At 41.8% G+C, this 16,089-nt stretch overlaps 1 protein-coding gene across 2 annotated transcripts in view; it reads right to left on the bottom strand.

Moving 5' to 3' along the window:
* The window catches only part of LOC119659775 (CDC42 small effector protein homolog), a 95,390-nt gene that overhangs the window by 23,842 nt on the left and 55,459 nt on the right, over positions 1–16,089 (bottom strand). Inside the window, exon 3 of one of the 2 annotated variants that reach the window (XM_038068039.1) lies at positions 11,779–11,876. The gene's annotated coding sequence lies outside the window, so the exon portion shown is untranslated. The remainder of the gene's footprint in view (positions 1–11,778; positions 11,877–16,089) is intronic. The other variant, XM_038068037.1, reaches the window with a different exon arrangement.

The raw sequence follows: 16,089 nt of genomic DNA, 5'->3' as shown, positions 1-16,089 counted from the left end.
TTAATAGTGATGGACGAAATTTTATGAATATTGGACAGCAGCGGGATGAAGAGAGTGGCGTATGTCGACGACATTAGTGTCAGGGATGTTTCCGTCCATTATGAGTGGCATCATGGAAGGAGCTTTGCGAAAGTTGTGCCTGTGGGCCGCAAGATGTGGACTCGGCATAAACCCAACCAAAACGGAACTGATGAAATGCACCACCAAGACAACGATACCTGATTTCCACCTACCATGATTGAATGAACAAAGATTGGCTCTTTCCTCCAATGTAAAGTATCTGGATGTAATCCTGGATCCAAAACTAAATTGGAGATTGAACATAGAAGTGATGATTAAGAAGGCTTGTATAGCCTTCCATGCCTGCAAGAGAACCTTTGCAAAGAAATGGAGTCTCCGGCCGAGAGTGGTTCACTGGATGTACACCGCTGTGATGCGTCCAATCTTAACGTACGGCTTTATTGTATGGTCGCAGGCTTTGAACAAAATTAGAACCGTGTATGCAGGTGTTACTGGGGTTCTGCAGTCCTGCCCGGCAGATACTCTCAATGTACTGCTGCAACTCCTACCCCTAGACTTCTACATTAAATACGTTGTAGCGTACAGTGCTGTCAGACTATGTGAGTCCGGATGGTGGGCAGCGAAGTCCTACGGCAACAGCAACATACTAGACGAAGTACCTCGGGAAATCTAGACATTCCCCACGGACTATGCCACACGCAAGCTGAACTTCACGAGAAATTTTGCTGTGGACTTTCCAAGCCGGGCAAAGTGGAAGATCAGCGGCGTGTTGCAAGGTTATGACATAGTATTCTTTAGCGATGAATCAAAGATAGTCTGTGGAGTCGGCGCCGGGGTTTTCTCGAATGCACACAGTTTATCCGAATCGTATGGCCTCCCAGGTTTCACATTGTATTCCAAGTGGAAGTACTGGCGATACTGGAAGTCTGTCGATGGATGCAGTGTGATTCGAGACCCATGCGTAACAAAGCCATTCTGACCGACAGCCAAGCGGCTATCAAGGTTTCGTACTCAGAGACGACATCCTCCACGCTGATGGGGCAGTGCAGAGCCGCGCTGAACAATTTGGTTGGCATGCTCAAGGTCACCCTCCTCCGAGTTCGCGGACATAGGAATATAGAGGGGAACGAGCGTGTTGATTGACTGATCACTACCGAAGCTGCGAGAAGGGGGAAAACCCTTATGCACTTTCTCTGCAATTGCCCAGCTCTAGATAGAATCAGGCTACGGACACTGGATAAACCATCCTTCAGGGACCTCAGAGAGACTTCTAGCTGCAGGGTGGAAGAGCTGCTTTCCTTCTTGAATGCTACGGGCTGGCTCCGAAGATCCGAGCCGGCTGGATTCTGCCTCCATATTCGCATAACAGCAGTACCGGTCTTAGGAATAGCGCACCACAGCGCTAATTAGGCTCCTCGGAGCGCCCGATGATACCTACCTACTTAGTCATGATATTTTTCCTCAAACGCATCGACTAAGCTCATGACATTTGTTTGCTTTCTCACCAGGTCATGAATCTTCGTCAAATGGCACACGGAGGAACTCAATGGGCTATGATATAATTCCTCAAACACCTCGACTAAGCTGATGGCTTTTGTTTATTCTCTCACCTGTCACTGTCAAATGATCATTACGCTCTCTCTATCTGCATTAATGAGCAGAGCATCGAAGGCGTCGTTTAATTTGCATATCTAGGAAGCGTGGTTTCTGCGATGTATCATCGGAGTACGCTGGTCTGACACAATTTTAATCAAAAAACTTGATCGCCGCACGCGCTTGTCAACCCTACATGAAAAAATCGGAAGGCGGAAATGGCAGTGGATAGGTCACACATTAAGTAGGGGCGACAATTGCATTGCTACCTACGCCATGCAGTGGAAACCACTATCCCAAGATTACGGACGAGTCGTCCCAAGAGCACTTGGGATAGAATAGTAAAGGAGGAGTCCGGACATTTCGGGACGTTCCGGGGGGGGGAGCTGAAGCGCATTTCATAAAACTGGGAACGATGGCGTGTAGGTATGTTTGAAGCGCTATGCACCACCATGGGGTAAAGGGAACCATATATGTATATATATATTTTGATTAAGAGAGGAGGCAGGTTGAAAAGTATCGATTGTGGTATCTACTCATTGAAGGTCGAAAAAATCTAGAACAACTCAAGGGGCTTGGGGATGAAGAGCAACCTGTGTTGGTTTGGAGATGACTAAAATGAGAAAATTGCTTCGAAATTATTTTTCCTGCCTGTAAGAGAAATATCCTCCTTGCTTGGAAGACATTTCGTCCTGTATACATACCTATGCAGCTTCATTTTCACTTATGATGGCACCATAAAAATCCAGTTCTGAATCATTGACTTATATCTGATCCCATAAAATCAAGAGTGTAAATGCAAATATCTATCTTAATCCCATCTCGGAGCTCGCAACAATATTGACACACGTCCACCATTGGATTCAACTTACATTACCAAGGTAACGTTTTCTTCAAGACTTTTCCCTTTTTCCCAATTGCAGCCATGCTAAATTTATGACAGACTTATAATCCTCGAAGCGTTCTCTCTGCCAGTAAGCATGTCTAATGAACAGCTAAAACTGGATTAGCATGTTTTTTTCTTATTAATGTAAACATTTCTTTGATTTTGATTATTTTCACTATTCATTTCCTTTGAGGTGGCTGTGCGTGTTCAGATTTAGCCACTGGCCTCTAAAAATACTCATGAGTGAAGGTGAGTTTAGACTAATTGAAATCTGAGTGTTACCATGGAAGATATGTATGTAATACCGTAATCTGGATTGGTTAAAAAGTTTCGAATTTTCGTTGTTCTATTGCTGAAGGGGAGCTAGCTGTGTTTGATGGAAGATTGCAAAAAAAAAAAGATTCAACTATCTTGACCGACACATCGATTTGTTTCACTTTTCATGACTACATCGTCCGAATCGCCACAAAGCTCATAAATTCTGCTGATTTCAGCTGAATTTATCTAATCAATTAAATTGCAAAATAAAAAAATTTTGATGAAACTGAAATCTGGGCAGAAGGTCAGCATATGCTCACTATCAATTGCATATGGAATCCTCTCAAGCCTCGTGGGTGTATCTACGATCATCTGGGTATCAATCTATTCTTCCAGTTTATTTATCTTGAAACTGATTCAACTGATACCCATTGGCGTGAAATTTGACTGTGATTTATTAAAACCAAAATGCGGTCAAAATGTAGAAAAAATGTTGCGGAATGGAAATTCGAAAACTCGATTTCATGCTGGATATGAATTATAGCGAAAACTTTAATTGATTAAGTCAATGAAAACGATTAGGTGATGAACGAATTTCTATGCTTCGGTTGAAATTTGTGGTCCAAAGTCTGTCTGAATACTGATGCTGAAGGCATTCAAGCTTGATGAAGTGTTGAAGTATAATAAGATGTTCTTGGAATGGTGAATGAGGTTCGCTTTCACCACTTTTGAAATTCTAAAAACGTTTTCAGTGAAAAATTCAAAAATGCACAACTCTCAAAGTCCAGCAATCCGACAACTCTCATTAATCATGCGACCATTACGAAAAAAAGGATATCCCTGTTTCCGATGAGAATCACAACAAGACGTTAATCCATTCTAATAGACAAGAAAATATGCAGTCAGTCAAAAGTCACCATACATCATCAATTTACAAAACGCATCCACCATAAGCAGACGCACCACCAACTCAAACCAATTCCACTTTATAGTAAATCTATTTTCAAACCATCACACAATCCGGCCTCGTGCCAGAAGATTCTTTCTCATTTTAGTAGCCGCCACACACGAGAATTTTCCTCCGAGATTATTTAGGGAAAGTGGAATAAATAATAAGAATCAAGGGGAGACGATGAAACGATGATTCCAGTAGCCAATTTGAGATTTCAGATACGAAATGGATAGATGGATTGCTGCTGCGGCGGCGGCTGCTTTCGATTTGAAGACTTGCAGAGTTTGCCTAATCGACATTTTATGACTCCAAAGCAATTTTAATCGCGCCTGGCAGACGTTTTGTTTGCTTTATGTTTTCATTGGAAAATTGCAAAAAGAAATTCTTTTTGCTTTTAAACAATCCACATACGCACCCACATTCCACATCGAGTGGTCATCTGTTTGCATGCAATTTAAATGCGGGGATTTAGCGAACAGCTGGCAGAAGCTGTTGGTATACGGGTATTTTTATCATTTAAGATTCTTATGGGTTTGAAAAGTGGGTTTTCCGGGGGCTTTGCAGTGCAGATATTCGGTTGAAAGATAGAAACATGGAGTGCATTTGATGTAACTGGGAAAGAGTTGTATCGGAATGAACGTGCTGCATTCTAAGAATGGCGCTGGTCATGGCAGTTGATTTTCCGATGTCATATATATAAGATAAGATCAGTTTCGAAAAGTACTAATCGGGCCCTTTCATTTGATATCCCACACGACCATATTCGGTCCAAAAAAATATGCACCCCTTTCGCATGTATGGGGAACCCCCCTTCAAACTCAATACAAAATGGCGCTACTGCCTATATGTATGATTCACAGACCACACCTTCTTACCAAATTTCGTGACAATTGGTTCAGCTGTTTACGAGTAAATCGGATGCGACAGACAGACGGACGGGCAGACAGACAATGAATCGATTTTAAGGACATCCCAAGTGTAACAGAGGATAAGTTCATCATTGCCAACGAAAAGGTAGGGGCTAAAAAAGGACCCGGGCTGCAAGGAATACCGAACGTGGCTTTGAAAGCGGCGATAAAAGCAAGATCGGAGTGGTTCGTTTCCACTTTTAATACCTGCTTGGAAGAGGGCACTTTCCCGACTCAGTGGAAAAGCCAAATGCTGGTGTTGCTACTAAAGATTAGTAAACCACCTGGTGACCCATCGTCGTTTTGTCCCATTTGTTTGCTGTATAGGGAAGTTGCTGGAACGTATTATATGCAACAGGCTGCTCCCAATTGTAGAAAAAACAGGAGGCATGTCCATACAACAATATGGTTTTCGTGATCAACGGAGAATGCTATCAACGCAGTAGTCAATCTGGCAGTGGAAGCAATTGCAGGTATAAGGTGGCAGGGTAGTACCAAAAAAATACTGTGCCATTATCACCCTCAACTCAGCACAATGGCAGCATATAATAAGATCCTTAAACCAGCTAAATGTTCCTTGGTATATTCATTTCGTGGATAGAAAGCAACTCTACGACACCGACGTAGGCCCAGGTGAATATTTGATAACCGGCGGAGTGCCTCAAGGCTATACAGACGACATCGCAATTGTAGTAGTGGACAAAAACCTGGAGGACGTTAGCTGGGCATGCGAGACATTGGTTAGGTTGATCAAGAATTGGTTGGTATCACATGGATTAGATTTAGCGGAACACAAAACTGAGGCTATACTGGTCAGCAGTCGTAAACTGAAAGAAACTCTACGGTTTTGTGTGGGGCAGCATGTAATAGAGTCCAAGCCTTTCATCAAACACCTCCGCGTTATGCTGGATCATCGATTGACCTTCAAGGGAAACTTGAGCTATGCGGGCAATAAAGCAACGAAAGTTGCCGCTGCGTTAACCCGCATAATGCCCAATATTGGAGGACCCAAACCACCGAAGAGGCTGCTGCTAGACAGAGTATGCGCATCCATTTTACTGTATACAGGACAAAAGCCCTTAATGTTCAGGCGTGTCATCATTATCATCAATGGCGCAACAATCGGTATCCGGTCTAGGCCTGCCTTAATAAGGAACTCCAGACATTCCGGTTTTGCGTCGAGGTCCACCAATTCGATATCCCTACAAGCTGTCTGACGTCTTCACCTACGCCATCGCTCCATCTTAGGCAGGGTCTGCCTTGTCTTCTTTTTCTACCATAGATATTGCCCTTATAGACTTTCCGGGCTGGATCATTCTCATCCATACGGATTAAGTGACCCGCCCCTCGTAATCTATTGAGTCGGATTTTATCCACAACCAGACGGTCATGGTATCGCTCATAGATACCAGTTCAGGCGTATAGGAGAAAATTATCTTCAGTATATCGTCTGAGTGCGTTAAGAGTCGCTAGCGCATTCCGAACAACGTCAGGTGAAGCAGCTTTCATAGTCGCGGGAATGGTTGCCATTGATATTTTGGCTGAGTAGATCCGAACCCTATACAACTGGAAAGCCCGTAGTAACCATAATGCCAAAGATCGACGACGAGAAGAAAGGGCGCGCACAATCAGGGTGTGGCAGGAACCTTGAGATAATTCTCATAAGGGGAGGTGGACGTACAGGTTGATTCCAAATATCCAGCGTTGGATTACGCGCAGTCATGGAGATGTTCACTATCACTTGACCCAATTTCTAACTGAACAGGATGGATACCGCAGGTATTTACATGGTTTTGGACATGACGAGAATCGCCTTCTGTCCTGAGTGTATAAGTGAATACGAGCACCCGGAGCACATACTCTTCGTATGCCCGAGATTTGCAAATTACAGGGAACAGCTTCAATTTGCCATGACAAGACGGGTGAGGAGGAGTGGTTTTAGCGGATTAAATTCAGACACTGTGACTTTCGATGCTTTCCATCTCTATATTAATAAAAAAGCAGTCGAACTCCAAATATAAGTTTAAAGAGTTCCTTCCTCTCCTCTATCTATTGCGATATCTACGAAAAGGTTCCTAGGCTATATATCCCGGCCGCTTTCAATTCGGACAACCCTGATGATCTGGTGTACAGAGAAAATCTGGGCCGGATTATTGCGCCTGCTACGGGAGACTGTTCTTAGATTAAAGCCGGCTCCACCCTTGGGGAGCTTGAAGTCTGCAACCATGTTCTGCTGAAGAGTGAAGCCATTCATAGGCCACTGCAGCCACCATATGTGGGTCCCTATAAGATCCTCGAGCGTGAGAAGCGCCCGTTCAGTATGGACGACGAGAGCAAGTCCAGGACGGTCTCCCTAGGCAGACTGAAACCATTCTTCCAGGAGGCAGATTGTGCTGAAAAGAAGCGTGAACACCGCGTACGGTTTGACGTCTGTCAATCGGCCACGACATTCACAAAAGGACATGGGCATCGGCAGATGGTGGCACATTTAACCAAATTGACCATGTTCTTATCGGAAAAGGGGCTGGAACTAGCATTTCGGATGTAAGATCACCACGTGGGGACAATTGTGATGCTTACCGCATGTTAGTTAGGACGAAGTTTCGATATCGACTAACGAAAACATACCACGCGAAGCAAAGCAGGTCTAAGAAATTCGACGTTGATAAATTTAGAGACAGGTGAATAACGACTGCATACACTACAGAGCTATCCAACTACTTCAACGTCGAAGAAACGTGATCAAAGTTAAAAGATAAGAATAAAAACATCCACAGAAAAGGCAATTTCAAACCAAACGCACCTGTAATGATTGGTTCGAAAAAGAACGAAGCTTATCGGAAATACATAGAACAACCCACAAGGGGAAAACAAGAAACTTATGACGAGTTTAGACGACTAGCAAACCGGACGTGGAAAAACAGCGAAAATACAGCAATGACAGAACATTAAAACTTGACAACGACATGAGAAATAAAAATATACGAGCCGCATACGGCGATCGGTACAAGGCTATAGGCCGCAGGCAAGTCTCTGTAAGTATGACCAAGGAAACATCCTAGGTAACCCCAACGATATCAAGAAAAGATGGATAGAATACTTTATGAAACTGTTCGACCCAGTGGAAGTGCGACTAGCGCAAGAGCGTAATTTTCCCTGTACACAAAAAAGGAAACAAACTTACCTGTGACAACTACGGAGGTATCTCATTGTTGTTTAAGCCCTACAAGATCCTGACGAAAATCATCTAAGGTAGGTTAGAGCCATGTACAGACAAATTAATTAGTGAATACCAATGTAGCTTTCGAAAAGGTCAATCGCCGATGGAACAAATTTTCATGGTCAAATAACTACTGGAAACCGAATTGTTGATGGCTAAGACTGAATCCTTTTTAAAGGTGATTGGCGAGCTAAAGAAATGTTCAGAACCGAACTGTGGATTAAAACAAGGAGATGGACTCGCCACATGGTCTTCCAATTAGTCTTTCTATTCTTGAGGAACTAAAGAATGAAGCCAGGTCCCTTTTGTTAATACATCCAATCACCATTTCTAACAACTTATTCCATCCAAAAATCTACCAGAAGAACAAAATAGCAATCAATTCAGTAGCACGTTTGACCGACTTTGAAATTACCATTCTCGTGCTCATTTGATCCCATCTCAAGAACATACTTAACTAGTCGTCGAACTACCTTAGTACTAACGACTATTATCCGATATCTACTAGCCTCGAACCTTTCCATGATGACGAGGTCAAGAAGACATCAGGCAACATTCACCGGGCAATAGATATTCTTGAGAAAGCGCACACTTGGAAGAATAGGCTGCAACAGCTAACCATCTAATAGAAGATGTAGAATCTTTGATTAGAAGTTGTTCGTAACGGGACCTTGGTTGTGATCGCAACATGCATAGTGGATGACGTGATCGTTTCGTTTGTTGTTCCCTCTGAACTGACTTTTTTTTGGGTTCGAAAAGGTAACTACCAAGTACAACGACAGAAATAGGTACATTTGCAGTCAATTTTGCGGATTCTTTGGAGCGGTAAACGGTGTGAGAATCTGCAATGCATTGAAGCTGATACCGAAAAGATGTTTTTAGCTTGGGTAATGGAACGTCTTAGGGAAGCTGGAGCCAGATCGATCGTTCAATCGATTGTAGCTTCCGTGAACGTGAAAATAAGTGATTGAGAGGAAGAAAGGTAGCGAACGGAGAGGTTCTATTGAGGTCAACAATGATGTTCTTCAGATACGCGAAATTCTGAACAGTACAGGAAACAAATGGATAATTATACACTCTAGCTCTGAAAATTACGTTAAATTGTGGTCAGCACTTTAGATAATTCTGAAGAATTAATGATTGTTCCAGCTTAACCAGAAGTTATTCACTCCGATGAGGTATCCGTCGCGCTGTAGGTTCTGTGATTCACCTTGCATATTGGATTACACTTGAGTAAGTCGTTATTATACTAAAAATGCCAACAGGTATCCATTCTTTATTTCGTGGATAAAAACCGCAGACAAGTTTCGAGCGAGCACAGTCCATGATATTTGCATGTTCTTATTTTCTGTTTACCTTTTTGTTTATCATTGTGAGTCGCAAGCACCAGTAATTTTACGAGTCCATGCCTGGTACGCTTTTATGGGGAAGTGGTGATATTACTTGAGAAGATTTTGCAAAATTGTATTCACCATTGTTTACCGTTCGCCGTATTTACTTCTCTTATCGGTTGGACTTCCATGGGTACGTATACAAACCAGGGCACTTGAGTAGATTTTGTGATTATTACATGTCAGTATGCTAATTCAGATGATTTACGTTCTCAAACACGAAATAACCCATTTAAAAAAATATATGCGTACATTAAAGAGTGTTTCGCATTCAACAGTTGAAAAAACAAACGATGTTTACGGGATTTCCTTAGAGTTTCATCAATAAATATGGAAGGTTGGAGAACGTTCGAGCAAAAGGTTAACTTAAATATGGAAGGACAATTACGCTATTAGCGAGCTTTACATCCAGTCGGTCTGCTTCACGATAGTATTTTTCGGATTTAGTGACATAGACAAAGGGTCCAGCAATATGTTCAACTCCTGCCAGTAACGAAATGACAGTAGCTCTCGTTTTTCTATAACTCTGAGGGAAAACATACTGTTTGTCAGCTACCAAGTTAGGCAAAGCTTTACCATCTGTGGTCCATTAACGTCAACTCTCTTCAGGACTTCATAACAATGCTATACTCTTAGGCAACAATTCAATGCAACGCAGAGAGGGTTCTTCATTTGTCTGCCTTGATGGGAGCCTTTGTTGAAATCAAAATCTCATTAAAATTAGTTCACTGTCTGCCTGTCTGTCACACGCACTTTTCTCAGAAATGACTGTGACATGAAACTAAGTGGGAAATTGAGAACAGAACTCCACCCTTGCTAGGAATTATATTATTGCACGTTGAACTTAAGGGGCGTCCCTATACACGTAAAAGAAGGCTGCGATTTTTTTTTGCATCGAATATAGCGATATGGGGTATCAAATAAAAGGTCTCGATTAGCAATTTCCGAGGCAGAAAGGGGTCAATTAGATTAAAGATCCGTTCTCAGAACTACTCGAAAGCAACTTAAACTACTCTACAAAGAAAAATACGTGGTCCGTGGTATTTAGGCCTCATAATCCTCCCCGTTCCGATATCTTCTCAAATAAAGTTAATAATATATTTTTTTTAATAGGAATCCTCATACTGTTATTAAGGAGGGACTACAGAGTAGAGGGTAAAAAAATCGAGTTTTTTTGGTCTTAAAAAATCTTCATTTCTTCCCCAACGAAACGCGGGCTCTCCGAGCACTGAATTAAAAAAACTCCCGCCGCTACAGTCGTTTATTTGCAAGCACGCGTCATCTGCTTTGATCCTTCTGCTTGTCAGCTGATCTCCTGCGAATTGGCTGGCGTGCACTCGCTTCCCTTGAGTAGGGGAGCCAAGGACGCGAAGTTTCCTGTATGGTGAATAATGAAATTTTTATTATTCCGTGAATAATAAAAATGTCCGAAGTTCGTTCAATCGATCGGAAAGGAACTAAAACAAACAAGCAACGACCTGGACGCCCCAAAAAAAATTATTTTACGGGAATCAACATTGCAAGGACGACGAGGGTACTTTTGGTTGGCATCGGATTCTGGGTAAAGAGGGGTTTGGCATTCGGAGCTGCACTGGGTTATCAACCACTAGAGAGCATTCTTTTAGGGCTTTCTTTCCTCGTTTTATGGATGAGATGAGGGAGATTATTGCCGATTCTAACTCCCCTACTTACAACATTGCGAAGTGCTTCGTTAAGGAATGCCAAAAATTGAGGTCTATCAACGGGAATCTGTCAAAAATTTGACAGAATTGATTGAAAGATTGAGTCTAGCGGGGGCTTCAGCGGATACTGACCGCCTAGCGTCATTTGATGTCAAAGCTTTATTTCCTAGCATGCCTATAAAAGAGGCAATAATAAAATTTGAAGAGCGGTTACTACGATTTGGTTCGACATCAGAATGAAGGACAAAGGCAAAACAATATGCGAGGTTGGCTTCCTTCTGCATGAATGAAAGTTATTTCACATTCCGGGAAAAATACTTTAAGACATCCTCAGGTGAAGCGATGGGTAATCTCTCTACCCACTCCTAAGTCAAATTTTTAAAAGGTCAGTGAACTTGAGAGACGTTCGCTATCTGGACTAAACAGCCGATAGTGACAGAAAAAAAACAATAAAGTAATCTCTGAGGCTAAATCATAAAAAAAGAATGTGTTAACAATGTTAGTAAAAGAATGGGCTCGAGACTGAGGAACTTAGTAAAGCTTCACCCTTTTTTGAAAGGGAAAGGCAAATTAACTGGAGCGCAGATAGACAAGTTATCCAAATATTATGGAACTCCAATTACAATCAAGCCATTTCAGGTAGAAGAAATGAGGAAGGCCATATTGGACACATGTTACCACTTCGGTTAATGGTGATGGCGTGCTATAGGTAAAACTAACTTTTGTGTTTCATTGTGCCCAGCCTCCCCTATATGAATCATGGCATAGCCTGAAGCACCTTCCGGTGTCCGACTTGTTTATATAATAATGTAAAAAATGTCAATGTGTATGTGCAAAATTGATATGTTATTAAATATAGGTATTTACCTACCTTTTAATGTGGGTTGTAGTGTTTATATACTTCCTGTGATTTTCAAGAAATTAAGCCAAACATTCCATCGATTTCGGTACAGCAACATACAATTCTGGAAAAGGAAAAGATAAATCAGTCTTGAATGACATTGTTTGAAGTTAAATGTGATTATCAACTTATATATTTGCTATTTATATTTGCTACTTTCCTTGATTTTATATATCTAAATAACTTGAGAACGAAATAGAAGACTAGATGTACTAATTATACCGGGCCAGTTGATAGAACGTTGGTTGAAGAAAAATGAAGCTACTTCAATGTGTGTATTCATTTACATCCACCATCTAACATTTAAAATAATTAATTTGATTTGTTTTAAAAATAACCTAACAATTGGTCGCTTTCACCTAAATCCAAGAATCCATTTTCATTTATTAATAATTTTCGAATGGTGCAAGCAAAAATTGAGCGGACAAATCGTTCGTCGACCCTTCTACTCTTACGTAAATCCTAACCTAGATTACATATTATTGGATGCAGGCAAAGCAATTGGCTTTTGTTGGGATCAATGTGCATGCAGTAACAATGATCACGAGCAACTTGTCCAAAAATGGAATGATCGCCTCATACAACATGGTCTCTAATTGAATCTCAACAAAACTGAATTTTTGACGACCGATCCCCATTAAACAGGCACAATCACTGTCTGCGGCAGTGATCTGCGATCTGAGCGATTTAAATACCTCGGGTCAACGCTATCAGCCAATGGAGAACTGCGCTATGAAATTCTTACACGCTGGTGTTCTTTGTGACCGACGTATCAACGAACGTCTCAAATCTAAAATTTACCGCAATGTCGTCTGTCCTGTCGCCCTCTATGGTTCTGAGTGTTGTCAGCGTCCGATGACTTGCTTCTGCCCTGGACGAAACCGTCAGTCAACTTTTTTTGCTTTTTTGTAAACTTGGGTTTAACTCAAAAAAGAGGAGTCCGTGAATTACAAAAGAGGGAGTAAGTTGCCAAGTGGTTCGGTCCGTCACTAAGTGGGTGCGGACTTAGGACTCCCAGCATCCTCAACAAAAAATAAATTACTGCTACTTTTGGTGCATAACAGACATGGATTCAATTAACTAATTTTCTTGAATTTGAGGACTCGTTCTTCTTAACTCAACAAACCTCTCACTTTCAAGAGGAATCCATCAATAGAATGGTCTGAGGATGTCAATGCAGGGAAGGAACTCCGAAGGCCGCGCTTCACTATACATCTGAGCCAGGAGAAACATCAATAGGGAATGCGATCCTTTGTGCGTCTTCCCTTCCGATCGCGGTACGAGTCCGGAGTTTGAAGGCGTTACTTCGTGATTTTTCTCTCAGATAGTTTTTTGAGAATGCCGCACTCTACTTCCCTTCCTTCCCTTATAACTTATTCAAAACCTTTGACCTGCATCGTAAAATTCTACTGAGACCTTTCATTTAATGCCTTGTATGACTATATCCAGGGAAAAAATATAACACCCGTTTTTCGCATGTATCCTCATGCATCTTAGGTGTAGTTGTGATTTGGTAAGGAATATCCGTTAACAGAATAGGAAAAGGAAGTGGCATATAGAGTGACACTTTCTGATGTTTGACGCTAAACAATTAGCGGAACACCAGCGAACCAGAGTGTCTAGGCTTGATTATAGGGAGACACAGTCCATAGGAGACGTTATAGCGAAAAACAGCTTGAGGTCGTCGTAAATAGGGACATGTAAGATTGATTGATAGAGAATAAAAATAATAACGGGACTAGAATTGAGTATTGTGGGAGACCAGAGGAGGTAGAAGGAACGGAATGTGCAACTATCAAAAAGACGCGGTAAGATCGGTTGAAAAAGTAAGAGGTCAGCCATGATGCAAATGATATGCGAACGCTGGGAGAGCTAAGTGTGGACAGAAGTATGTTGGGATTTACGGTTTCGTAGGCTTTAGCAAAATCAATGTAGAGAGTATGCATTTCCCGCTGTGAATTTAGACAATTGGCGAAGAAGTTGGTAAAGTCGAGCAAGTTGGAAGAGGTAGACCTACGCTTAACAAAACCGTGTTGCTCTGTCGGTACAAGTGGCCAAATTGGGCGGACAACCAGTCACTGCTCGCTGCTTTTGAGGAAGAAAAGAAAACCAGGACAGTAGAAACACATTTCTCGTTGACGGTTTGGAGTGTTGCAATTAACGATCTTAGGACAACAACGATAAACCAACGAGTATTAGCTTGATTATTCAATAAGGTCGTATAAGGACTTCCGGAAGGATACCGATCAGTTGATGGATGGCAATTTCATGTTCCTCTAAAAAGGAAATTATAAATACAAATATACGACGGGAAGTGCAATTTTAGCTAGGCTTTCTCAAAAAATATGTTAGGGGTGGTGTTCCTTGTTCAATGTGTTGGAAGGGAAAAATGCGTTACTGTTTATTAATTACGTGCGGTAGATTGTACTATCTTTTATTTTTTTTTCTAACATTGAAGTAAATCATTATTAGTTATTAAGTGAGAAAGGTCAAACATTCACCATTCCAGAGGAAATCAAGTACGTAAATTATAGCCGTATTGGAGATTGACTCTTTCAGTTTTTGACTTCCTTTCCGTGCATATTTATTCCCCTTATTCTCTAAAGTGCTCTCGAGATGGGATAAGTGAGACTCTTTAGCAAAATCTAGAAGACAATCAGAAACTAGATTTGAGGGATTGCCTTCTTCAATCTCCGTCTAGAGACCTTCTGGTAAAGGAAAGGGACATTGTGTTAAAATATTTCAAGCAAGTACCCGCAAACGATTGAACCAAATACCGCAGGCGTTACCGAAAGAATTGGCAGAAGGCTTTAATATCACTATCTGCAGTTACTTCGAAATCCAAAGAAAAGAAGCAAAATACCTTTAGAAAGGAAACGGATCTACAAGGTGGTATTTTTTGCGAAGTTATCATCAAGCACTCCGAATAAAGCACTGGCGACCCTCTCAACTATATTGAGTGCACTCTCCTTGAAGGAGACGCACATTATTGTCAACTAGCTTCCTTATATATCCAAAATTTCTTGCAATGATCGCGATATATGGGTAGCCATCGACTTGCAGTGGTCTTTAAACCTTAACAATTTATGGCACAATGTCCATATGTTGTCTATACTAACCTTCAATCCTTGCAAAGCTGTGTTATACGGAGTTAACTTGTAGTAACTGACAATACTCCATTCTCCACTGTGGAACTTTATATTTCTATTGACCCTTATGTTTCTGTATGTTTCTGACATGTTGAAAAGTAATCTCTCATAATCGCGAGCACGCTAATTAAATTTACGATTGTCAGCCACCACCAGGTGAATGGTTTAATCGTTAGGATAGATATTGACTTGTCTCGTGCTGGAGAGTTAAGACGAAAAGTTTCGTGATGGGTTTTCTAACGATACCATCTTGAGTTTTTACGTCTGCTCTTCGCGGCGATCAGCTCCTGGAGACGTGTTCGCGCTGATACCCTTACTCCATTTCGCAGGTGTAAGGAAGTCATCCTTTATGACGACCAATTGACCTATTTTAGCATTAATTTGTGTCTGTTTCCACTTATTTTGGAAATTCATCGTGGACAAGTATTGGCCAGGCCTTTCAGAAATGGTGAACCTTTTCCTGGATCAGGTTCCATCTGTGTATTAAGTTCGATTTCGTGAACGGACTGTTGTCACGCCTCATTTCGGTTGTGTGGTTCGGAGTTAGAAATTTTTGATCTTCCGGATCGTCAGTTATTTTACTAAACGCAGTATTGACCGTTATTCGTTTGAGGTGGAACTTTGTCGATTTTACTGTACTGTCCCAGAGCCCACTGAAGTGTGGAGCCCTGGGTGGAATAAGGTGCCACGAGATGTTCTCATATCTGAGTTTCCTTTCAATACGGTCATGTTGCTGAGTAACGCGTTCGCCGAAACCCTGAAGCTGACGAGAGGCAGCGTAGTGAGCCTCACACTTGCGCGCGTCCCTTGATAACTCGACTTCCCAGGAGCGCTTTAGCATGGCGTGCAAAGTATCCTTCGCTGTTGATTGCAATGTGATTGGGGCTTGACTGACGAAGCATGATTCCTTGGACTCCTCCTGAAAGGATCTAACCCAATGTGATTTCATGAGCGATTGGAGTGCTTGATGATCTATGGCAGTCTGCAAGGTCGAGACCACTTGTTTTTGAGAAGCCGGCAAGTTGTTCACAATGCAATCCATGACCAGTGCCTCAATGTTCATTACTCGTCCGTTACCGCGACTCAGCGAAATGTTGAAATTAACTCTCCCCAGAATTATTGCAGACT

Source organism: Hermetia illucens, chromosome 6 (assembly GCF_905115235.1).
Source record: "Hermetia illucens chromosome 6, iHerIll2.2.curated.20191125, whole genome shotgun sequence".
Lineage (NCBI taxonomy): Eukaryota > Metazoa > Arthropoda > Insecta > Diptera > Stratiomyidae > Hermetia > Hermetia illucens.
This window is presented reverse-complemented; position numbering and strand designations above follow the sequence as displayed.